We start from the raw sequence: 25,606 nt of genomic DNA, 5'->3' as shown, positions 1-25,606 counted from the left end.
TTTTTCCAATTTTTTTCAATGCCCCCGGTGTCGTAGTTCCTGTCCCACCTCCCCTGCGCTGTTATTGGTGCAAAAAAGGCGCCAGGGAAGGTGGGAGGGGAATCGAATTTTGGCGCACTTTACCACGTGGTGTTCGATTCGATTCGAACATGGCGAACACCCTGATATCCGATCGAACATGTGTTCGATAGAACACTGTTCGCTCATCTCTAGTTATAGCCCCTCCAAATAGATCTCCCATCTCCCATGCAAAATTGGAATTTTCTGCCTTTGGTGTAACATTTACTTCAGCACTGTTTGTTTTGCACTGTATTTCATGTATCAGCACGGTCTATTAGAGAGTGATTCATCAATACTGTAGTTCCTCTGGAGTGAGGCTTTTTGCTCTATGTTAGCTCTAAAGCTTTTGTACTAATTATATATATTATGAATAAGTGAGAACACTTATATAAGAGTATCAATTGTAACTGAACATAGACAGAATTATACTTCCATTTTTTTCTATTTATAGAATGAACACTGAATAAAGTGTTCTTTGGATACTTGCTTCAATGTACTTATTCCTTATAAAGCCTTACTACCAACCATCATTTATTTCTCTTACATATATAGCAGCAACATATTCCACAGCCCTCTTACAGATATTGTCATCATTCACAGTCCCTAGAAAGGCTCGCAATCTAAATATCCTATCAGTATGTCTTTGAAATATGGAAGGGAATCTGGAATAGCGAGAGGAAACCCACATAAAAGGGCTTGCAGTACTTTTCTCTTCGCATGATTCGTGCGGACACTGAGTGGAAACCACACAGATCCCATTATAGTCTATGGGGTCCATGTGGTTTCTTAGCTAACCACTTTTTAATGTGTATAGGTTTCCGTTCAGGGGTCCCCAGGCGGACTCCCCGAACGGAATACTGAACGCAGATGTGAACCAGGCCTAACTGAACTGAGGCTTATAATACCATCACATCCCTCTTCAAGCAGGCATAGCATGGCAGAGGGTTATGTCAGTCTCGAACCCTCTGACCTCATACAAGACACCCTGCTGCATCTGGAGGATGGCTGCCATTTTAGTCATAGAAGGGAGAACACATTCAGAAATAAATAATTAAAAGTATTAAGAACTATATTTATACTGAGACATTTATTTAATTATTTTATTTCTACAGAACCACTTCAAAAGAAGACCACTATGGCTGCGTTCTCCTTATGTTTGTATTATGTCTGTTTAGTGTGTATGTTGGGAAAGCTCTCAGTGAATGTGCCCAATATGGTTATAGGGTTATGTTAGCCTGACAGAAGCCAAAGAAGTTTCCTCTGGCCCCTGTATGATATGTATATATGAGTATGTACTGGCACTGTTAGCTCGAGAGGCCACAGCTTGTGGTGCTATTCAGGTTACGCAGTGTAGGATGCTATAATATTTGGGGGTACATTGTGAGGCCCTATAATATTCACTGGTGCATTCTTTGTTGCTATATTAGATTTAGAGAAATAGAGTTTGGTGCATTACATTCAGGGGACAGTGGAAGTACTACTCAGGGGAACATGGTATAGTGCAATTATGTGCAAGGGCTTACTTATATAGCACCATCACATTCCACAGTTTTTTACCAATGTTGTCAATCACTATCCTATGTACAGCTCATGATCTACATTCCTACATAAACCAATTATTTTGAAATAATTTAGCAAATTAACATGTAATTCAGAGTGTATTACACTCAATTTTTTCTGTTTTTTACATTTTTTTAAACTACTGTACATGTACTGGTTCACAATATTATTTTATAAGTCATAAAAATTAATGTCTGCATTGCAATGTTCTTTTCTTGCATTTAAAAATCATAGAACAAAGAAAAAAAAACTGATAGTTTAATATCTGAATGGATGAAATATAATCCCCTTTGGGTATGTAAATAGTCTGAAAACAGAGTGATGTGTTCCAATTTTATTCTATTAATTTGGGGTTTAAAACTTTGCTGCTTTTTGTGCCAGGAAAACTATGATAAATAATTACAGTGACTTCTTATTCCGATGAAAAGTGACCATTTTTATGAACCATATTACAATCACAAATTTGTTCTAATAAAACACAATATACACACCAATGGGCTGCAAATGCACTAAATAGTAAATAGTGTTTATAAGCTTTAAGCATAAATCATAAAATGGAAAACATACAACAGTATAAGAAAAAAATACATAACTTTATTCAGTCATCCTATTAATATTATAAATGTGAAAGTTTGTGAGTTTGGATGTTTGTGGGTTTGTGTGTTTGGATGTTTGGATGTTTGTTCCTCAATCACGCAAAACCCGCTCGACCGATTTGGCTGAAAGTTTCCACAAACATAGTTAATACACTCGATTGCGCAATAGGCTACTTTTCATCACAATAGCGCACATACGTTTGTGCCAGGACCCCCACAAAATCCAAACTCACACCACCATCTCTGCAATCTCACACACTTTGGACCATAGCAAGCCACAAAATTCATATTGCCCTCTGGAGCCTCGCTCCTAACCCCATACAATCTCATATACATATACTTTACCACTTTGCCCCTCCCCTTAACGATACTCCAGGAGGTTCTCTTTAACGCTCCGGAGCAGCCATGTTTGCCGACCCCCACCGCTCTGACAATCCGCGACACCGCCCACCCATGTCAATACCCCTAGGAAGTCTCATAAATGCAAAAAAAAAGTTTAAAAAAAAAGTAAAAAAAATATAAAAACAAATAAAAAGGATTAAAAATTCAAATCACCCCCCTTTCCCTAGAACACATATAAAAGTAGTTAAAAACTGTGAAACACATACATGTTAGGTATCCCCGCGTCCGAAATCGCCCGCTCTACAAATCTATACAAATATTTTTCCTGTTCGGTAAACGCCGTAGCGGGAAAAATGGTCAAAAGTGCCAAACCGCCGTTTTTTCACTCTTTTGATTCTGATAAAAATTTGAATAAAAAGTGATCAAAGCAATAACATTTCCCGAAAATGTTAGAATTAAAAAGTACACCCGACCCCGCAAAAAAAGACGCCCTATACATCCCCGTACACGCACGTATAAAAAAGTTACGGCTGTCAGAATATGACGACTTTTAAAAAAAAAAATATTTTAACACAGTTTTGGATTTTTTAAGGGGTCAAAATGTAAATAAAACCATATAAATTTGGTATCCCCGGAATCGTAACGAAACACAGAATACAGGGGACATGTCATTTTGGTTGCACAGTGAACGCCGTAAAACCAAAGCCCCTAAGAAAGTCGCACAAATGCATTTTTTTGTCAAATCCACCCCATTCTGAATTTTTTCCCTGCTTCCCAGTACATTATATAGAATAATTAATGGTGGCATCATGAAGAAAAATTTGTCCCAAGAAAAATTAAGACCTCATATGACTCTGGGAGCGGAGAAATAAAAAAGTTATGGGGCTTAGAAGGAGGGGAGTCAAAAATGAAAAACCAAAATCAAAAAATGCCATCGACGGGAAGGGGTTAACTTCAAATACCTCTGTCCCAAAGTCACTATGTAAAGTTTCTCACAACACCGTATAGCAGCTCAAATACAAAGTAACTTCAACACAAAAGTCTCACGTATTCTCTGAATTACAGCAAAAACAAGATACAAAGTTACATTTCATATCCCATACCTTATACACAGTACGAAAACCTTACCCACACCTGTATATACCCACTTCTACAATCACCGCAGACGAAGTCGCGGGTACCAGCTAGTACAATTATAAAATAAATAACACTACCTCCAAGGCGTACATAGGAAAGTACCAGTGGCATAACTACCGCGGTAGCAGCGGTAGCGGCTGCCACTCCAGCCGGTAACGGGTCCCACAAACATCATTATTATACTCAGGGGTCTTTTCAGTCCCCCGAGTATAATAATCGGAGGTCCAGGGGAGGTAAGGTAACATAAAAAACCATGTTACTTACCTTTCCACGCTCTGGGCAGGTTCGGGTCTACTTCTGGACGCTCCCTGACGTCACATGACCTGGGGCGGAGATCCCAGTCATGCGACGTCCTGGGTCATGTGACATCCCAGACGTCCCAGGAAGATGGCCGACACCACCGAGGACTGCAGCGGAGCCGGACATAGGTGAGTAACAGTGTTTTTTATGTTGGTACCCTCCTTCGGTCTCCGATTATTATACTCTGGAGTCTGAAAAGCCCCCAGAATATAATAATTGTTCATGGGTGTCCACATTGGGGCATAATACTGTGTGCAGGGGCCACCATGGGCATAATACTGTGTGCAGGGACCACTATGGGGCATAATACTGTGTTCAGGGGCCACTATGGGGCATAATACAGTGTGCAGGGGTCACTATGGGGCAAAATAGTGTATACAGGGGCCATTAAGAGGAATAATAGAGAGCGCAGGAATGTGGGGGCAGAGTCGGTCAGGGTCTTTAGCTGGCATCGGTCGGGGAGGGGGGCGGCCATGTCAAAAGTTAACTACAGGGCTCCGCCATTACTAGTTACCCCACTGGAAAGTACAATAATATAGGAAAGGAGATAATCTAATATAGGAGTGACAGTGCTATTGAAGGGTACTCTATGATGTATTGTGTACATACCCAATGTAGAAATCACCATAATAACAGACCTCAATGATAGAAATAATGACAGAAGGATCCGAGGAATCCCATTAAATACTAATGGTTTCTGTAGGTGTTAGTTTTTTTTTCTAAAATTGCCAGATGAAGTCAGGCTTGCAGCCCTTTTTTGTCCATCAATTTTGTCTGAGGAGAAGTGACTGTAGCCTTAATCTACTGTAGAAACGCAGTGAAAAAAAACTCTTCTTTTTACAGTACAAGATATGCTAAAGAAATTCTGGTTAATTTCATCTACACATTGCAGGAAAAAAGAGCTGGGAAAAATCCACCATGTTTTAGCAGGGGTGAATCTAGCCTCTTTGCGGCCTGAGGTGGACTATAGAAAGACATCAGGTAAAGTTACCTGCAGAATGATGTATTTGAAGGGGCGCACGTAGACTGGCGCCCCTCCATGCCGCCTGTCCTGATAGTGCCACCTGAGGTGATATGAACTGCACGCCAGCAGATCCTCTCTATAGTCAGTGGATACCATAAATACTGATGATAGGGATAGATCACAGTTAGATCCCCATACCTGACCTGATGGCCTTCAAAGAGGCTACTGTGTTTATTGTTTTAGCCATATTGGCAAACTATTTTAACTGTATATCAATAAAAGGTATGTTTTAATTATCTAGGGGTTCCCCCTTGAGACCCTTCAGGTTCCTGTCTGTGATACACTTGTATGGAGGGAGCTACAATACTGTAGAAATGCAAGGTGTTGATTCAGTGATTTTGTGGACTGGTGCCAGCGGAACCACCTCAGGATTAGTGCCGGGAATACCAAGGAGATAGTGGTGGACTTCAGTAAGCAGATAAGTGCCCCGATTCTGGTGAAGATCCAAGGGACTGAGATAGTCAAGACCTATAAGTACCTGGGTGTGCTCCTCAATAATAAGCTTGACTGATCACATGGAGGCGCTGCACAGAAAGGCTCACAGCAGGCTGTACCTGCTCAGGAGGCTGAGGACCTTTGGAGTCCAGAGGGCACTTCTTAGGGCCTTTTTCAACTATGTGGTTGCTTCAGCCATCTTCTTCGGTGTGGCCTGCTGGGGGAGTAGTATACCAGCCAGGGTTAGAAATAGACTTTACAGGCTGGTTAGGAGGGCCATCTCTGTCCTTCAGTCCCAGTACAGGTGGTGGGTGACAGTAGGATACTGACTGTGGTGAGCTTCATGCAGGAGAACAAATCCCACCCCATGTATGAGACCTTGATGGCACTTGGCAGCACTGTCAGTGACCGACTGCTTCACCCCAAGTGTGAGAAGTAGCATTATCGAAGATCCTTCCTCCCAAACGTGGTCAGGCTACATAATCTACATCAGGCCAAGTGAAGAGCACTCCACACAGAGAACTAAATGATCCTGAAGTCTTCTTTTTCTTTAGGTGCTATGACTCCTGGTATTTTTCTCCTAACTGCTATTCTGAGCTTATGTGTGTCTCCTTCTGTAATATATTACTGTGTATTATCCTGTATCCGTATTCTCATGCTGCTGTAATACACTGAAATTTCCCCATGGTGGGACTATTAAAGAATTATCTTATCTTATTGAAAAAGGGTAAAAGAGTCAAAATGTTTAGTTCAAGATAACAATAGAAAGATAAGCATTGGAACACAAGGGGACAGTATTTAAATGAAGAAGGAATAGGAACCACCAGTCAGGATGCACAACCTCTATGAGTCAGAACAAAGAGTCACCAATAAACTTTCTCTTTTCAGCAGAAATGGACTGACTTGTAATATAGGTTTAGGCTGGTCTTACACGGCCGTAATGTAAGTCCGCAAATGGTCTGCAATTGAGGGTTTTCAATTGCGGACCGTTTGCGGACACATTATATTCAATGTGGTCTCTTACACCACTGGATATTTTATCCGTGGTGTGGCCAGGCCGCAACCGTGGTCCGCAATTTATAGGACATGTCCGTAATGGCCGTAAATTGCGGCACTGCACGGACTCACCCATAGAACTCTATGGGTGAGTGCGGCAGGACACGGACATCTGCGGAGCCTATGTTGCTGATCAGCAACTTGCGGATCGTACATTCAATATGGTCTTGTAAGACCAGCCTTAGGAGAAATGTCTCGCTGGATACTGTTTCCGTCAGCAAAATCATGTGTTTGCCAAACTCACTGAGGTAAATTTATTAAGACTGGTGTATGCTATACTCCTGATCCACCCCGATCCCCGCCCTGCACTGCCCAAATTTGCAGAATGTGGTGGGCTATGAATGGATCAGGGGTCGAAGTATATGTTTGGCTCAAGAAAGTGCCTTATGCCAAACGTTCACCTTAATGTCATCCGTCTATGCCAGTTTTCTGGTGTATAGAGATTGATGAATTACACCCACTGTGACTAGCTGATAGCTTGGGTAAGCTAGATTAATACAATTCAGCTACAAAAAAATTACTTAAGTCCCTAAACCTTACATGAATTTACTATAATTTTACGAACAATGTTGTGTCCAATATATGAGTTATAATATTAAAGGGATTGTACAAGACATAGTAACAATGGATACTGATGACCCATCCACAGGATAGGTTATCAGTATCAGATGAGTTGGGATCCAACATCTGGGGCCCAACGTCAGTTGCAGAGCTGCAGTGTATAGACCAAAGGCTGTATACAGTTTACAGAGGTACACCTGGAACTGCTGCTCTGCTCCCAGTCACTTGAATAGGAGCAGAGTTGTATTTGTTTTAACTAATATACGGCTTCTGGCAGTAGAACAGCTGATCAGCATGGGTTCTGGGTGCTGGACTCTGACAACTGATAAAGTGATTTTACAGTAATAAAATGTTGCTCATAATGCGTAAGATTTAGCTGCAGAAAATATATGCAATCTAACCCCAAAAACTTCCTGCTCATTTAGTTATGCAAGGGAATTTGTAGCAGAGAATTTTCCTTCTCAAATAAAATGAATTATGTTATATAATATCTTCCCTTTGTATGTGTCTTTGAAGTAGCTACAAATGTAAATGACATGTCTTCACCCCACCTCTGAGACTGTGTCAGAAACCCAGTACTATCTTATGTGTTATCTAAATCATTAGCAGATTTCTTTAGATCTTTCTGCTTGCCCAAACTTTCTTCCTATATTTATAATGACTGGCCATGTGTGATGCCCACTGAGACATCAGCACCACCAATAGAGATGAGATTGACAGATTGTAAGCACTGTGCATCTGGAATACAAGATAAAAAAAAATGAAAAGTTTCCACACCATTTAAGAAGTGAACCACAAGGAATATATTAGACAAAGACATGAGGGATAAAAGTACATACAAAATATGCAAGGCTGAGTATCCGTACTAAAAACATTGAAATTTCGGATGCGCATAGGTTCTCTAGTTAGCATAGCAGATTGTATAGGATACAAATGGCATTAAATGGGTAAGAAAATTACAGATCAAGACTATGTTTGGGATTTTATAGTCACAAAGCTAACGCTAAACACAGAGGCAATTGGAAGCAGTGGTAACAAAAGGATTATCTGTGTTCTATCATTTACTATCCCCTTTGCGTTAGGCTAACAGATTGTTACATTTTAGACTTGAACTACACAGCGATTATGTCCATCACAGCTGTTGTGCTGCTGTAACTGGTGCACTCGTATCTTACTCCTGGCAGCAGTAAGATAATGCACAATATGGTTCTCACTTGGCAGCACCCAGTGCCACTGTCTTCAGCAGCTTATTGCCTGGCCAGTCTTGGGAGACCCTTGCAGGTCACTGCCTTCACAGGTAGAGGAATGGATGTGCCCACACACCAGAAATACCTGCATCCTGACTGAGTTCTTAACTGGCTATATAAGCAGCGTACACCTAAACAAAAACAGTAGAAAATGGCAGCCCAAACGTCTGTCAAGGCCCTCAGCGATAGACACCACACTTCTGTTGGCTTATGCCTAAAGCACATGTCACTACTAACAGGAGCTTTTCTGGTGCACTAATGCATGCAACCAGCTACTAGATCAGAGGTAGCCAAGGTACCTCTCCTCCTCAACCCACCCAACTCTTATAAGCGCGCTATGAACAGCAAAGTGCTCCACTCTCATCTACTGCAAAGGCTCTTCCTCCTCTAAAAGCATGGCAATGGACTAATAGTATGCACCTTCCCACCATAAGGTATTCCACAAAACGTCAATGTCAGTGGGCGACACTGCAGGAAAGCAACATACAACTTCTCCACTGGTACAACTCATAAGTGCAACTTTGTTCCACTTGTCAAGAACAATCCCATGATCTAGTTTCCAGAAACCCCCCAGAACACATCCATGCAATCACCTGTGGCAGCTCTAATGACACATACCAATCATATTATACAATGTAGGTCATACTGTACATCAACACAGCACAATATGCAATACAAGCTTAAAAACCATGGCTAGGCTAAGCATTGTCAAACTACAACCAAGGCTGCATCTCAGGCAAAATGCCCTCACAATGTGAACAGTAGCTGGTTCCTTTCTCTTGCTATCTACTGGACTATTGTGTAGACTAAGAGAAGAACAGCCAACTAATTAAATGGGTTGTCCAGGATTTCAAGCAACTCGTGGGGTGGGGGGGTGGGATGTAAAGTTTTCATAAAGAGTACTCATCTGTCCCCAGCGTTCCGGTGTCCTTTACTTCTCATGTCAGGATTGCTTTGCCAGAAGACTTGAGGCACACAAAGCCACTGCTAAGAAACCAGTGATTTATGTGAGTGACGTGGATCTAGGGACACGTGAGTTTGCTTTTTTTTCATCTTACACCTCCCCCGATCATCTCATAGGATGTTCCAAATACTGGACAACCCTGGGCGTCAACACCACCTTACAGTACCAAGGTTCTCTGTGTCACCCTACAACAATGCAAGTAATACAACATTACAAGTAGAGATTTTTTTGCATCTCAAGATCCCAATTCAACACCACTCATTTACATACCTTGTGATACTGCAGGACAACATGGCAATCCATAGTAGTGTGACAATAAAAATAGCGCTGTTGCCACAAATGTTGCACTAAAATCTTTTCATACCAATTTTTTATGAAACCAAACAAATGGAGATGTGTCTCTTCAGATCCTAGAGCATAATAAGTGGAGGCCTAAGGGAGGTGAAAATTAAAAAAAAAAAAAAAAAAAAAATTAGACTCACCTTCTGTTACCTCTTTTGGGTCTACTGATGACATCAGGCACTCTTCTGAGAAGTCATGGGCCCAGGCCCAGCATTGAGGCCTGTGATTGGGCATCAGTGGTGACCTGGGGACCGAGTGTCATGATGTTCAATGTGACCATGTGACCGCTGATAGCCCAATCAGAGGTCTCAGTGGTGACCCCAAAGCTGCTAACACCAAAAAAGAGCACCAGACATCACCAGAAGTAACAAAAAGTAAGTGTGAATGTTTTGTTTTGTTTTTACACCTCCCCTGGGCCTACACCTTTTGTACTCTGGAGTCTGAAGAGACCCCAGTGTATAATAATGTTATTTTCACACTGACATAACTTCGACTGTGTTTGCCTTAGAGAGCTAGAAATTACAGAGATTGGTTCCTAGGAGCCCTGAGAGTGATCTATATGATGTTAAGCCACTTTACAGTGGGATTGGAAACAAATCTCGAGAGATCTCTAGCGAGATTTTGAACGGACATTAGCAGCGGACACTACCTGTCGGACACTGACAGTAGTGTGAACGCTCCCTAACGTGTGTAAGTTATATTTATGTTTAAAGCTGAAAGATTAATTTTATTATATTTAGATTGAATATACATAAAAAGGTACAGTGCTTAGAGGAAAAGATGGAATAACAAAAATAATCCTACATACAAAGAATATAAAATAAAAAGAAATAATGTACATACCTGCATGTTTTAGTCTACTGGTGGAGCTCCACAGAAGAAAGACAGGCACAGAACCCATGCTGGATAGCTCAAAAGAATCTGACAAAGAAGTCCTGTGCCTCATAGCTTTCTATGGACACCTCACTCCAACCTACTTCCTTAAAGGGATCCTATCATACACACACTTTTTTTCTCATTAACACGTCAGAATAGCCTTAAGAAAGGCTATTCTTCTCCTACCTTTTGGTGTCTTCTCTGCGCCGCCGTTCACTTGAAATCCCGGTTTTTGTTGGTATGCAAATTAGTTCTCTCGCAGCACTGGGGGCGGACCCCAATGCTCAAACAGCACTGGGGGCGTCCCCAATGCTGCGAGAAAACTCTCTCCAGCGCCGCCTCCAACTTTGTCAGCAACATCCTCTTCATCCTCCTGCGCAGGTTTCAGACTTCTAGGCCTCGGGCCTCAGGCAGAGGAGACTGCACATGTCCACAGGCCACGAGAAAATGTCCGCTTACAATACTATGCTGGAGTCACGGTATATATCCCCCAGATTCCTGACATATGTGTGGTCCAGGGCAGATCTTGAATAAGCTGCAGCCCATGTGTGGGTCATAGGCCCATTACTGGGCCATAAAAGGTTGCAGAGCCTGCACTTCAGGATCCTGGGAGGAGAGGAAGTTGCTGGGTCTGTCCTGACACTGAGAGTCTTGTGTTATGGTACAGTGTTGTTTTGGTTGATTCAGTATTTTTTTGTTTAGTTAGCGCTCAGTAGGTTTTGTTTTGCCTGAAGTTAAGGCTGTATTTTATTTTACTTATGCTGGACCTGACATAGAAGTTTATTTATTTTGCTGGGTTTTTTTCTGCAGGAATTGTGTCCCTGTCTCTGACTGGTTGGGTCTGTCTGTACCAATGCTTCTACCAAGCTACCTTCCCCACAATATATACATATATATTTCCTATTATTGATTAACATTGCATTTCCTTATTTTTCAAATACATACCACCTTCTTTTTGTACAGTAGCTTATAAATGTTTATGGGTTGAGTCTTTTATATACTGTAATTTAGACACCGACTCCATGCTTGAAAAAGAAAATAGTATGTGTTCCTTTAAATTTTACATATAATTTACTCCCGTGCTACAGTGAATACCTGCAATCTATGTAAAAAAAAAATTGGTAAAACCCCTGTATATACTGTATTGTCACCTGGGGGCTCATCTGGGATATGAATCTGTAAACGGACAAGCCACTAGGTGATTATATCTACTTACATATGATAGAATTGACAACACTAAGCAGGAAATTCAGATAAAATAAAATAATCCTTTAATAGTCCCACCATGGGGAAATTCAGTATGTTACAGCAGTATATGATAGTATGGACACAATTGCACTAATTTAGTTTTCTTGAAGTACAGTATGTAAACAGTGAATGAAAGTAATGTAAAGGAGTTTTATCTATAGGAGTTTTATAAAAAAATTTGTTACATAGGTATTCAATGTAGCACTGCAAGGGAAAGGCCCGAACTACGACTAAGTAGTTAGCAAACAAGTAGTTAGTTTTTAGCAAACAAGGCAAAACACATTCTGCAAGAAGCCCCCCTCCCCAAGAAAAATAACACACACCTTTTATATCCATATAAACTGGACCAGTATTTTTGAAAAAATAAAAAATAAAAAAATAACTAATTTCAGTTTGTAAATGAAGTAAACAGAGATAAGGTTGCAAAGTCATTATCCTGTTAATGGTGCCTGTGGATTTACTAATCTGCTATAACATTTGCTAATCTGCTTTAATATTTAGACAGTGTAAACCCAGCCGAGTCAGCTTAATGATGCACCAAATCTATCACAGTTGCTCATGCTGGATAATAAGCTTGGTACATCTTTACACACTGTTGTCTAACTTTATACCACTTAATGGTTAGCTTGCTTTTGCTTTGAAATTTTACACCAAGTGTCTAAAGCATATAATAACTGTAGTTCGTTTTTGATGGTCTGTTGTGAGGTCGTATTTTTGTCCATTTTTCATGTATCCCTCTACACTGTAATGTATGGGATCCAAAAACAGCCACCCTTTGAATTCAAGCGTGTCATGAAAAATGGATGGTTGTCATGTCCATTTTGCATCTCGGTCATCTGAATGTGACCTATTTCTGATGCCTTTAGCTTAGTAAATCTCTCCAAATCCACAGCAAAAATAGAAAAAATGGGGGCACTCTCCCAAGGCGTTATTAAAACTTGCCAAGCTTTATTTCCACTTCATTAAAAGCTACATCGGGTGAAATGCATGTAGAGATGAAAACAGCAGCGACGATCGTTTCGCACATCTCAGGTGCTTTTTCAAGCTTAGTATGAACCATACCGGTGAACCGATTCATACTAAGCTTGAAAAAGCACCTGAGAGGTGCGAAACGATCATCGCTGCTGTTTTCATCTCTGCATGCCTTTCTCCCGATGTAGCTTTTAATGAAGTGGAAATAAAGCTTGACAAGTTTTAATAACGCCTTGGGTGAGTGGCCCCATTTTTTCTATTTTTGCTGTGGATTTATGCACTACTTTTCTGGGCAGCTAAGCACCACCCCCTTTAGGCGTGCGTTATACCCGATTACGCCACCTCTGTTTTTATCTGTGTTTTTAAATCTCTCCAAATGTTTACGTTTTTATCAATTTAATGAATGGGTACAGATTTTTATGCTTTTTATTTCTTCTTACTTATAATGTATAGAGTGTGTAGCGAGAGATCTGTCATTTAAGTTGAGCCAAGCAGGGAGAAGTCAGAGGGGAGCAGACCACAGCACATCTTTTCCTAGTCCTAATTCTTTTTAAAACAATAGAGGAGATTTATTAATCAAATTGAATGTTACTAGCAATTAGTAAATCATGTTATTCTGAAACACTGAGCATTTCAGAGTGAAATATAGTATATAAAGTGTAAAGTGGGAGCTTGTTTATTGCATGTTTGCAATAGTTAGGACCGAAAATCTGCTGACAGGTTCCCTTTCAAAGGAATAGATCAGCAATTTTATTTATTTATTTATTTATTTATTAAAATCAGAAAGTGAAATATATCCCTTTTAGTTAATCATTTTTCATTATCTGATAGTAGACTTTTATATTCTGTTATATGTACACGATTATGGGTATAGCCATCTTGGTAAAAGGGGTTGGCCACATTCAGACCAATGTTGAGAGACAAATCTACAAGTTGTACAATTTTCTAATATACTTTTTGTATCAGTTACTCACAGTTTTCTAGATCTCTGCTTGCTGTAATTCATTCTACTTATTCCCAGTGGACAAACATCAATCCGTGATCATGTGGTATACGGTTAATGATCATGTGATATACAGTCCATGATCATGTGAGATACGGTCCATGGTCATGTGATGGACACAGGTGCACATTAGGCGAGGGGAAACAGCATGTTACAGGTAGACCAAATCGCTCTGGTTAAGTGTTTGGGCCCCAATATGGGTGTCAGAGGGGCAGGGCGAGACTGGGTCCACTAAAACATATGTTTAACACACATTCACTTTAAGTGACAGACTCTTAATAAAATGACAGACTCTTAATAAAATGACAAAGGTAATTGTGTATTTTTCATAAAATACTTGGACAATACACACAAAGCTAATCCTGAAAGGAGTACAGTTTGCTATTTGCAAGAATATACCGCATAATGCTCTTCGGGCTCTTACTAGGCAATGTGCTTAATTTTCCACTTGTTAGTAAAATAAAAAGCTGCATTTGTATGATACTGACCTTGTATTTGTGACCTTCACATTATTTGTATTATGTCTTGGCTCACACATTGTACTACTGAGAAGGAAGAATAATACCAGATTAACAATTAATAATCCCCATTCTTCAATTGCTTTAAGTGGCTATTTAGAAGCATGGACTAAAGCAGTGATCCGTGCATATAATAGGAGTTTACATTTGTGTATGGAAAATTGAGGCTTAAATCTGAATGCAGTATTTGTTTACCATGCATCATTTTATGAAGCACTAATATAATGAGATGTTTTTTTCAATTTTGCGAAAGACTCAAACATAATTCATAAAACATCAAAATACACTAGAGGGCTTTCATGTAGAAGAATAGGTACACAAATATAATTGGTAATAATAATTGGTTACATTAAACAGAAATGAAAGGAATCAATACTCCTAAATATCGTTGATATGGAATCTAGAAAATTAACATGTTTACTTTCAGAAGAACTATAGCAGTTGTATTTATCATTTTAGTTAACCAGTGAAAATGTAGTCTAAACTAAGGGGCCACATGGCGGCTCAGTGGTTAGCACTGTAGCCTTGCAGCGCTGGAGTCCTCGGTTCGAATCCTGCCACAGGCAAAAAACCATCTGCAAGGAGTTTGAATGTTCATCCCTTGTTTGCGTGGATTTCCATGCCATACTCCAAAAACATACTGATAGGGAAAATGTACATTGTGAGACATTAAAAAAAATGTAGTCTAAACTAAAGGTAGATTGCTATAATGCAGGAGAATAAAAAGGAGTAGTCATGAAGTCCTGGCAGTGGCCCTGTTGGTGATTGACACCCTTACCAGCTCCTGCACTATAACATTCTGTCTGTAAATTTTATTTTCCAGTCATACTCAATGTCCCAAAGCTTTTCTTTTTACAAAAGTGATCTACCTACTGTGAGTCTTTTATACATTTTTCTTTGGACCCCAAATTCCCTTTAAATGGATTGTCTATTTTTTGTTATGAAAGTTTAGTGGAGTATCTCCATTTTAGAAATTTTATGCAGATTGCCATACCCATATTTTATTTATGCGGAGCTGTTGTTACAAGCCTTAATTTATATGTTTTGGGGCTTAATAAAGTCTATTATAAAAACACAAAGCAAACACGCAACGTTACTGCTGCTACCCCGATCATCAGTCAGGTGACTGGGATAGGATTTTGTGTCCGCCTCTGTAGAGAGCCTTTAAGGAACAGTCCTTGTAATTGCATAATAAAAAAGGAAGCTTTGGAGTAAAAACACCTGCCTCATTGCAATATTGAGTGAAAGAAACAGCAAAAAAAAGGCATAAGACATTTTGTGATGCCATTATAGACCCTTGTAAGAAGAAGTTAGTCTCCAAAGTGAACATCCAGTTTTAGGTCACTTCTGCAATATTTTCACAGACTTAAATGACTGGCAATTTCAATTTGGAGAAGCACAAACACGGTTTATTGAACTGGAGGAGTCATTTGGCTCGGAGAGCATGATCTCAAAGTAAAAAACAGCAATTTGGGTCTAAAAATATATTTTACTAAATAGATGGTCAGAAAATACAGCAAGAGAGGTAGTTTAAATGGCAAACAACTACAGATAAAGAAATTAATGACAAAGTCATACAATTATAGAAGGTCAAGTAAACATTTGTCTTTATTATATAAGATGGATTTAGGAAGGATTGCCCTGTTTAGAAAATAACTTTTCAAACTGTAGACCCCTGGGAGAAACTTATATCAAAGGAGGCAACTCCTGTGATTGACTTACAGTCCTATGAAAAAGTTTGGGCACCCCTATTAATCTTAATCATTTTTAGTTCTAAATATTTTGGTGTTTGCAACAGCCATTTCAGTTTGATATATCTAATAACTGATGGACACAGTAATATTTCAGGATTGAAATGAGGTTTATTGTACTAACAGAAAATGCGCAATATGCATTAAACCAAAATTTGACCGGTGCAAAAATATGGGCACCTCAACAGAAAAGTGACATTAATATTTAGTACATCCTCCTTTTGCAAAGATAACAGCCTCTAGTCGCTTCCTGTAGCTTTTAATCAGTTCCTGGATCCTGGATGAAGGTATTTTGGACCATTTCTTTCTACAAAACAATTCAAGTTCAGTTAAGTTTGATGGTCGCCGAACATGGACAGCCCGCTCTCAAATGATCTGAAAACAAAGATTGTTCAACATAGTTGTTCAGGGGAAGGATACAAAAAGTTGTCTCAGAGATTTAACCTGTCAGTTTCCACTGTGAGGAACATAGTAAGGAAATGGAAGACCACAGGGACAGTTCTTGTTAAGCCCAGAAGTGGCAGGCCAAGAAAAATATCAGAAAGGCAGAGAAGAAGAATGGTGAGAACAGTCAAGGACAATCCACAGACCACCTCCAAAGAGCTGCAGCATCATCTTGCTGCAGATGGTGTCACTGTGCATCGGTCAACTATACAGCGCACTTTGCACAAATAGAAGCTGTATGGGAGAGTGATGAGAAAGAAGACGTTTCTGCACGTACGCCACAAATAGAGTTGCCTGAGGTATGAAAAAGCACATTTGGACAAGGCAGCTTCATTTTGGAAACAAAAATTGAGTTGTTTGGTTATAAAAAAAAGGCGTTATGCATGGCGTCCAAAAAGAAACAGCATTCCAAGAAAAACACATGCTACCCACTGTAAAATTTGGTGGAGGTTCCATCATGCTTTGGGGCTGTGTGGCCAATGCCGGCATCGGGAATCTTGTTAAAGTTGAGGGTCGCATGGATTCCACTCAGTATCAGCAGATTCTTGAGAATAATGTTCAAGAATCAGTGACGAAGTTGAAGTTACGCCGGGGATGGATATTTCAGCAAGACAATGATCCAAAACACCGCTCCAAATCCTCAGGCATTCATGCAGAGAAACAATTACAATGTTCTGGAATGGCCATCCCAGTCCCCAGACCTGAATATCATTGAACATCTGTGGGATGATTTGAAGCGGGCTGTCCATGCTCGGCCACCATCTAACTTAACTGAACTTGAATTGTTTGTCCAAAATACCTTTATCCAGGATCCAGGAACTGATTAAAAGCTACAGGAAGCGACTAGAGGCTGTTATCTTTGCAAAAGGAGGATCTACTAAATATTAATGTCACTTTTCTGTTGAGGTGCCCATACTTTTGCACCGGTCAAATTTTGGTTTAATGCATATTGCACATTTTCTGTTACTACAATAAACTTCATTTCAATCCTGAAATATTACTGTGTCCATCAGTTATTAGATATATCAAACTGAAATGGCTGTTGCAAATACCAAAATATTTAGAACTAAAAATGATTAAGATTAATAGGGGTGCCCAAACTTTTTCATAGGACTGTATGTCAAAGGAGTCAAATCACTCTCTGAACATAACCTACATGTATCCCCTACAGAAAACATAGCCACAAGTCATGAGAAATTATACAATCATTTTATGATAATTACTAGAAACCCAAACTAACCCAATTTAAAACAATAACATTTATATGAAGGATGGAGAGCCTGTGGACTCCAGATGCCAGAGTCAGGTCTGACCATATCGATAAAAGAAAGGGACTCAGCGTCATGTACCGCAGGGCCCCTTTCCAATAGAAGCCTACCCAGGGAAAGTCAGTAAAAATAACAAACATTTTTACTCACCTCTCCTAGGCATCCAGCGTCATCTTGTGGCCTTAAGGTGATGTAACGCATTCTGGAGCATTCTGGCAGTGTGCCACATGTGACCACTTTGCTATATTCCCTATCCTCCCCAGGGCATCCAATATTATACTTTGGGATCTGAAGAGACTCCTGAGTATAATAATAGCAATGAGGGTCTGTGGGGCCACTGTGGAGCATTATACTAAGGGGCCCTCTGGGGAGCATATTATACTGTGTGGGACCACTAATTATATTGTAGGGGGCCACTGTAGCATTATACTGGGTGGGGCACTGTGGACCATTATACTATGGGACCCTCTTGTGAGCATATTATACTGTGTGGGGCAACTGTAAAGCATTATAATGGGGGAAGCACAGTGGAGCAATATACTATGGGAGATGTCTGGGGAAAATATTGTACTGTGTGGGGCCACTGTGTTTTTTTTTCTGTGGGGCAATGTGGAGAGTCGATTATACTCTGTGGTGCTACTTTGGAGCATTATACTGGGGAGCACTGTGGGGGACATATACTGTGTGGAATATATTATATCATTTGGAGCTGCTGGGGAGCATACTATACTGTATGGGACAACTAAGTGGTAATATACTGTGTGGGCCACTGTGGAGGATTATACTGTGTTGGGGCTTTCGGAAGCATAATATACTGTGTGGAGCGCTATATACTATGGGGGCTCACGTGAGCATTTTATACTGTGTCAGGCCACTGTGTGTATTGGGTGGGGCCCCAGAAAAAGTTCCTCTGGTTGGCCTAAGGCCCTTCAGTCTGCCACTGTATAAGGGGGAGCCATTATATATAAGGGGGCTAGTGGCGTAACTAGAAATGGCGGGGCCCCATGGCGAACTTCTGACATGGACCCCCCCCTAAAAACCCCGACTGACCGCACCCCTCCCCCTTGCATTCCTGCACTCACTGTTATGCCCCATAGCGGCCCCTGCACACAGTATTATGACATATAGTGGCCCCTGCACAGTATTATGTACTGTAATACATAATACTGTAATACTTTTTCTGCCTTGAAAGTAAGGGTTACAATGCCACATTCATTGTCAGTGAAGAGTGTTCTCACAGTTCTCACTTAATATAGTCTTCACAGTCACTGAATTTGGCACATATAACCCCTTCTTGCCCGGGCAGAAAACTTAATATAATTATTGAAAAGGAGAAAGTGCAGCAGGCAGCTGCCAGCACTGTACTGTGTGCTGTACAGCCTGCCCTGCCTGAATGGTGAGTGTACAGCTCACCAGTCTCCATGCTCCAACGATGCTGCACTGCTCACTCCATCCCCCTGCACAGCTATCTTCTTCATGCATGAAACTCTACACCCTCATTGTCAGGACGGACGCTGCTGAGGCCTTACCCTGCCTGGAACCCGACACCTTAGGGGGCATCAGGCCTCAAAAAGTAATGTTTACTTTTTATTTTTGCATATTAGTGAGGGGGCTGGGCCCCCTAAGGTGTTGGGCCCTGTGGCAGCTGCTACCACTGCTAACGTGGTAGTTACGCCACTGAAAGGGGGCTATTATATATAATGAAGAGTTAGTGAATATAATGAGCTCTTATTTATATGGGAAGAACTATTATATAAAAGGGTGGGCTACTAAATATAAGGGGTAAACTGTTAAATATAAGGGGATATTATAATGGGGAACTGTTATATATAAGGGGGCTATTATAAAGGGAAATTATGTATACAGGTTGTAACGTCTTTCCCTGTTCGGGCCACTATGCCAACTTCCGCTCATAAGGTGCGGCGCAGGAGGTGTGTTCAGTGTTGTACTGTCTGAACATTGCTTTATTCCCTCACCTCTGTGATTGAATTTTCTACCACACCCATCTATTACACTTTTGTTTCTCTCTGCTCCTCAAATAGTTAATCTCAGCTTTGTTGGTGTGATTAACATCTTTCCTTCCAATCAAGTCTGGGGCAGTTTGTTTCTTCCTATATATTTTTTTCCCACCCTCACCTTAGTGCTTGCTATTTGCCTTTCTGTGTGTGCTGGCTCTATATTGTTACTGTTTGTATTTACATTTCTGACCTTTGGCTTTTCTTGTGACTACTCTCTTGGATTTTGATTCTGTACTGCACTACTCAACTGGTTCTGAACCCATGGCTAGCTGACCTCCCATTTGTTGTTGTGTGTCTTGCTTGTGTTCTTTGTTATCACCTATATAATAAGAAGGGACTGCTGCCCAGTTTTCCTCTGCCATCTAGGGGCAGGGGGCAGGTTCAAATTAGAACTCCCTGTCTTTTTGTTGTTTTATTACTCTTTACTGAATCCTGTTCCTCTTATACTCTATACTGGGTGCTGTTCCTCTTATACTCTATACTGGATGTCACTAATCTTATACTCTATACTGGAAGCTGTTCCTCTTATACGCTATACTGGAAGCTATTTCTCTTATACTCTATACTGAAAGCTATTCCTCTTATATTTTTTACTGGATGCTGTTTCTCTTATACTCTATACTGGATGCTGTTTTTCTTATACTCTATACTGGAAGCTATTCCTCTTATCCTCTACCGGATGCTGTTCCTCTTATACTCTATACTGGATGCTGTTTCTTTTATACTCTATACTGGATGCTGTTCCTCTTATACTCTATACTGGATGCTGTTTCTTTTATAATCTATACTGGATGCTGTTCCTCTTATACTCTTTACTGGATGCTGTTCCTCTTATACTCTGTACTGGATGCTGTTCATCTTATACTCTTTACTGGATGCTGTTTTTCTTATAATGTGCCTCTTATACTCTATAGTGGATGCTGTTCCTCTTATACTCTATACTGGATGCTGTTCCTCTTATACTCTATACTGGATGCTGTTCCCCTTATACTCTTTACTGGATGCTGTTCCTCTTATACTCTATACTGGATGCTGTTCCTCTTATACTCTATACTGGATGCTGTTCCTCTTATACTCTATACTGGATGCTGTTCCTCTTATACTCTATACTGGATGCTGTTCCCCTTATACTCTTTACTGGATGCTGTTCCTCTTATACTCTATACTGGATGCTGTTCCTCTTATACTCTATACTGGATGCTGTTCCTCTTATACTCTATACTGGATGCTGTTCCTCTTATACTCTCTACTGGATGCTGTTCCTCTTATACTCTATACTGGATGCTGTTCCTCGTATACTCTATACTGGATGCTGTTCCTCTTATACTCTTTACTGGATGCTGTTTTTCTTATAATGTGCCTCTTATACTCTATAGTGGATGCTGTTCCTCTTATACTCTATACTGGATGCTGTTCCTCTTATACTCTATACTGGATGCTGTTCCCCTTATACTCTTTACTGGATGCTGTTCCCCTTATACTCTATACTGGATGCTGTTCCTCTTATACTCTATACTGGATGCTGTTCGTCTTATACTCTATACTGGATGCTGTTCCTCTTATACTCTATACTGGATGCTGTTCCTCTTATACTCTATACTGGATGCTGTTCCTCTTATACTCTTTACTGGATGCTGTTCCTCTTATACTCTATACTGGATGCTGTTCCTCTTATACTCTATACTGGATGCTGTTCCTCTTATACTCTATACTGGATGCTGTTCCTCTTATACTCTCTACTGCATGCTGTTCCTCTTATACTCTATACTGGATGCTGTTCCTCTTATACTCTATACTGGATGCTGTTCCTCTTATACTCTGTACTGGATGCTGTTCCTCTTATACTCTATACTGGATGCTGTTCCTCTTATACTCTCTACTGCATGCTGTTCCTCTTATACTCTATACTGGATGCTGTTCCTCTTATACTCTATACTGGATGCTGTTCCTCTTATACTCTGTACTGGATGCTGTTCCTCTTATACTCTGTACTGGATGCTGTTCCTCTTATACTCTATACTGGATGCTGTTCCTCTTATACTCTATACTGGATGTTGTTCATCTTATACTCTTTACTGCATGCTGTTCCTCTTATACTCTATACTGGATGTTGTTCCTCTTATACTCTATACTGGATGCTGTTCCTCTTATACTCTTTACTGGATGCTGTTCCTCTTATACTCTATACTGGATGCTGTTCCTCTTATACTCTATACTGGATGCTGTTCCTCTTATACTCTATACTGGATGCTGTTCCTCTTATACTCTATACTGGATGCTGTTCATCTTATACTCTATACTGGATGCTGTTCATCTTATACTCTTTACTGGATGCTGTTTTTCTTATAATGTCCCTCTTATATTCTATACTGGACGCTATTCCTCTTATACTCTATAGTGGATGCTTTTCCTCTTATACTCTTTACTGGATGCTGTACTTCCTCACTGTGAAACCCCTTTATACAATTTTTTTATTCTATTCAACATAGCTTGTTTGACTGCAGAAATAGCTCCTACCCCCACCGAAAACACATCTCACATGTACGAGCCTCATCCTGCAGTATTTTGGAAAATAATCGTTGTTATTGAGCCAGATGTTCCTGGTACAATGAGCTTTTCTGAATTACCACTAATTCCACCCAGGCAGGCAAGTTCTGCCCTATTATCATGTAGCCACAAAGAGAAACCGTCCTGACTGGCCAAAGAAAATTGCCTGCAAATGACAATCCACTCAGACCTCTGTGTAAGTTGTGTGATGTGAACCTCTGGTGTTTGTGCAGTAAGTGCTAATGTGAATTTGAGCTGTAATTTTTTAACTAGCCTCCACACAACACTTTCTATATAACCACTGGCAGTCACCGCTTACAATGTATTTAACTGTTCTGAACTCAGTGTGATATGATACTCTAGATAATACGTCTGCACTCTGCAGCAACATGTGTTTTTACATTACTTATGAAAAGCTCCTGGGTTTGCAGGTCTGCTTCTTATGATACTGAGCATAGTAGTAACCAATACAGAAATCAATACATATGTAATAAAATATCATTTAGTGTCATTATAGGGAGAATAATTGTATGTGTATATTGTATTACTGCAGCAAAGCAAGATACTTTATACGTACAAGCAGATATGGATTTAGCCTCCTGTATCTGCACATTTCTGAAGTCCCTTATTTCATTTGGAACATGTTGAGGAATCAGTTTAATAAAATACATCTAGTTTATACAGAGAAAAGAATAAATGTTTCCTGTGGTTTCCCTGGAGGTCACATTTACTCCTGTGCCAAGTAATATTATTTTTCTAGGAATAACAGTCCATCATTGATGTCGTGCTGGGAAGTATCAGAGCTCTGAAGGGGCCCTGTCAAGGCTGTCAGCCTGTCCTCTCTGAATGTAACGTAACATACAAGGCACCATTAAGAAGATCAAGTTTTCGTTTTTTACAAACTGGGCACAGTAACCTTAGTCCTCATACACATGACAAGGCAAATCATTTGCGTCAATCATTATGAGCCAATCCAGGAGTGTAGACTATAAACAGATAAGGTATAATGGAAAGATTTGCACTTGTTCTGTTTTTAAAACTGTTCTTAGTTTTCGCACACAATCATTGGTGCAAAACACTGATGTGTGAATAAGGTCTAACATATATGCCTATGGGAAGCTGGATGGCAAGCAGTGAAAATAAACAGCTTGTTTATCCACTCATTGCAGTACCACATTTTTTTACGCTTTTGAAAGATTAAAAATGAGAAAAAAATAATTTTAAAAAAATAGCCCATTGAGGGGGGAGAGGATTGCTGCATGCTCATATGCACATGACAATTGTTTTGGGAGAAGCAATGGCTTTTAAAAGCTGTCCAAAGGTTATCCCATTATCCCAAATATTACAAAAAATTAACTCTGTGTGGGAACAGATGCCACATAAGAAGCAATGATTTGTTTTGGGGGTTGTTATTTTTATTCATGTTATTTTTTTAGTATGCTATCAATGGCTCCAATAGTATGGATTAGAATTTAAAAGAGTAGGTCATGTGAGATATGGAAGTAGTGGTGGTAGTAGGGGTAGCAGTGACAACATCAGTGATAGAACTGTATGGAATAAACCAGGTCGTAGGAGATTATGTCCAACTGCGTAGGGATAGCTGATCAACAGGAAGAAAACAATAGCGCCATCACTGGGCCAGCAATGGCAGATCTATAAATTATCATCAACCGGACGGATGTGAAAATTCCTATAGATTCATGTCTGATTCATTTTCATAAATGTAATATTTTCCACAATTGTGTCCACTTCAGTGTGATGACACCACCCACAGCACTGAATGCTCTCTTTGCCATTACACTTGAGGTTGGACAAGGCAGTACACCAATCACAGGTCCAATCTGCTGCCCAGAACTCCATGGCATTAAGGTTATCTGCTAGAGAAAGCGAGCACTCCAAGTACAACTGAAGCCTGGTTATACAAGAAGTGTGCATTCATTAGCTATGACATCACAACAGGCAATGTCAGAGTCCTCTTTAATGCTGCACAACAGGGTGTAAGGCGGTAATGAAATTACTTGTGTTGCTACTCACATGCAATAAAACACAAAACAAAAGCAAAAAAAAGCCCCTAGGTGGGTGATACGGAACAGTATATGAAAATATGAAATTACTATTTACCGATTGACCCAAGACAAATAATTACCTAACAGCAAAACATGTTGAGGAATGCTTTGTAAATACATTTATAACATACTGACTTATTGGTTTTTCCAATATGGGAGCCAGCATGTGTTGACAAAGATAGTAACATCATAGTGGTTAAGTATAATGGTCATCTGCAGAGGTACATTTCCTTTGAGATGCTATAATGTATGATGCAGACGGGATGTCTGGAGTGGGAGGAGCAAAGTCATTGCTTTGTTGATAGCATCAGTGTCATGAAGAGGATTGTCAAGAACATGTGCTCATGGTGACCAGGCTCAACGCCAAGGTGGAGACATTCTGCTCACTGTATCAGGAGGACAATCCCTTAGCAGTGGATTCCCTGTCCATCCCATGGAGATTCAGGCTAGCATACATCTTCCCTCCACTTTCCATAATTCCTCAGGTATTGATGAAAATCAGAAAGGCCAAAGTCTCTGTGATAGCCATCATTCCATTCTCACCAAAGAGGTCTTGGTTTGCCCAGCTCATGCTCATGAGTCGAGGGATTTTTTGGAGGCTTTCCCCAACCCAGAACCTGGTCTCTCAAGGAACTCAGAAGTGCCAGGATCTGGTGAGGTTCAACCTGACAGCCTGGAGGTTAACCAGACCCTATGGATATCTAGTGGACTCTCAGAAGCCATCCTGAAGACACTTTCCTGCACCAGGGCAGAGTCTACCAATAGGAGCTACCTTAGAATTGGTAGCATTTTCAAGTCCTGGTGCTCTACACGTGAGGTTGATAGTTCACATCTTCCTGTTGGTGTGATTCTGAGCTTTCTTCAGGACGGATGGATAGTGGCTTTCTCTGGCCACGCTCAAAGTACAGGTCTCTGATTTGTCTGCCTGTTTGGAGAGACGTTTATCTCAAGATCCCCTGGTGGTTACTTTCCTTATGGGAGCTATGAGGCTTAGACCGGTGTGTTCAACCCCGGTCACCCAGTGGGATCTAGCATTGGTTCTTTCAGGCCTTTGTGGTCCTCCCTTTTAGCTTTTGGAGGAGGTAGATCTAAAATTCTTAGCCTACAAAACCACCTTTTTGTTGGCACTCACCTCAGCAAAGAGGGTGAGTGAGCTCCAGGTCTCCTCTTCCAGGGGACCTTATATATAATTCTTTGAAGACAGGGTACACAGATACTCTACTGTCCTCTCTGTCCCCCATCTCCTCAATCTCCTGTCCCAATCTGGCCAC

Source organism: Leptodactylus fuscus, chromosome 3 (genome assembly GCF_031893055.1).
Source record: "Leptodactylus fuscus isolate aLepFus1 chromosome 3, aLepFus1.hap2, whole genome shotgun sequence".
Lineage (NCBI taxonomy): Eukaryota > Metazoa > Chordata > Amphibia > Anura > Leptodactylidae > Leptodactylus > Leptodactylus fuscus.
This window is presented reverse-complemented; position numbering follows the sequence as displayed.